At 22.6% G+C, this 2,033-nt stretch overlaps 1 long non-coding RNA gene across 1 annotated transcript in view; it reads right to left on the bottom strand.

Moving 5' to 3' along the window:
- Positions 1-2,033, bottom strand: part of LOC110268062 — a 12,098-nt gene that overhangs the window by 8,533 nt on the left and 1,532 nt on the right. The window lies entirely within an intron of this gene.

Here is a 2,033-nt window from a genome sequence, read left to right as displayed (position 1 = left end):
AGCAGATTTTGTGATTTGTAATTATTATTATTATTATTTTTAATGGTATAAAATTATATCTAATGATATAAACTTATTCACTCTTCTTTAATTGATAAAGAGTAAAGTATTGGCCAAATTTTAACAAAAATATTAACCCTTACACGATCTTCTTTCTCACTCACAATTTCATCACTTCCTTCGGTCCTTTTCCGTAGTAATTCATTTGTCATATATATAACCGTAGTAATTCATTTGTCATATATATATATAGGTGAAGTCTCTGGTGGCCAAAATACTAATGGCTAAAGATGGCTAAGAGTTGACTTTTAAATAAAATAGTGACACTTGGTGGGTTTGGTTTTATAACTTTTTAATATTCTAAAAGATTAAGTGAGTGTACAATAATTACTAAAAAGTTACCTTGTGGATAGAATTGTCATTTGAGATTATCTCATGTGTTGTTGGATCTTAGACAAAAATATTATTGGGCCATTATACAAAATAAAATCAAAATTCCTCAAATATAAGGTCCAATAATTTTTTTGGTTAGATTGTAAAATAAAGTTTATTTCTTTAATAATTTGTTCCTTAATTTATTTGTATTTCTCTAAAAAAAGATAACCGTAAAAAATATTATGATACCCTAAAAATTTTATTAAGAGAACAAAATTAGTATTTTTTTTACGAGATATATTTGTAAGTTTTATTTTTTATATTTGTTTAAAAAATTGTTGGATTGTGAGAGTGTTCGTTTTTTTTTTAATAATGATACAAAAAAATAATAATGAATTAATATAAATATATAAACATTTGTAAAATTAAGTATATTAATAAAATTTTAATAACTTAATTAACATATCAAAAAATTTAATAATTAAAAAGTATCTTCTTGCTATTTTAATATGTTGACAATATTGTTTATAATATATTTAATAATAGTGTCTTCGTAAATATTTTGTGTCATTATATTTTATTGGTTATCTTTTGTATAATATAAAAAAAAGTACATGTCAATATATAATTGTGTAAGAGAAATAAAAAAACATAAATTTAAAAAAGACTAAAATTCAAACTAAACAATCACAATTTTTTTTTTAAATTTAGGTTTAAATAATGAAATCTTTTTCTCTTTATAAATTAATTATTTAATAAATTTTTGTGATTTGATTGCATAATTGATTCTGTATAAAATTTACAGTAATTTTTTTTTAATGAAATTAACCATTCCATGCAAGACTAAAACTTCACTAAATAAAGAGTTATGCTATATATACATTAAAATTAGTCACTAAAGTCAGCCACCAATATAAAATATATATTAAAATATAAATACACATGTATTATATCTATTATATACTATTAATTTTACAACCAAAATGTGTCACATGTCAATTTTTTTACGGTTATTTTTTAGAGAAATGCAAACAAACTAAGGAATAAATTATTGAAGAAATAAACTTTATTTTATAATTGTGCCAAAAAAATTATTAGACCTCATGCTTGTGCAGTTTTGATTTTATTTTGTATAATGGCCAATAATATTTTTGTTCAAGATCCAACAACACATAAAGTAACCTTAAATGACAATTCTATCCACATGATAACTTCTAGTAATTATTGCACACTCTTAACCACCCTTCAGACTATTGAAAAGTTGTGAAATCAAATCTACCAGGTGTCATTATTTTATTTGAAGGTCAACTCTTAGCCATTTTTAGCCATTAATATTCTAGCCACCAGAGACTTCACCATATTCTAGCCACCAGAGACTTCACCATATTCTAGAGGTAAAAATTCAGGTGCAGTCAACTTTCTTAAAATTCAAATTAAATTTTTATTTAACGACCATCAATTATTAAACTTTACGTAAAGTTAAATGCACCTAAATTTTTACAGTATATAAAAGCATTTGTGCTCGCAGAATTATTCAATAAGATTCTGATTTTTATCCACTTCTATATATTTGTTTATAGTGTCCAATTTTAATATACAAATTAATTAGTATTATTATTGAGTTTGAAAATCTTTATTATTATAACCAATTTTAGATC

The sequence above is a fragment of the Arachis ipaensis genome, chromosome B10 (genome assembly GCF_000816755.2).
Source record: "Arachis ipaensis cultivar K30076 chromosome B10, Araip1.1, whole genome shotgun sequence".
In the NCBI taxonomy this organism is placed as follows: domain Eukaryota; kingdom Viridiplantae; phylum Streptophyta; class Magnoliopsida; order Fabales; family Fabaceae; genus Arachis; species Arachis ipaensis.
Note: the sequence above shows the minus strand (reverse complement) of the source record. Positions and strands in the feature narration are given on the sequence as shown.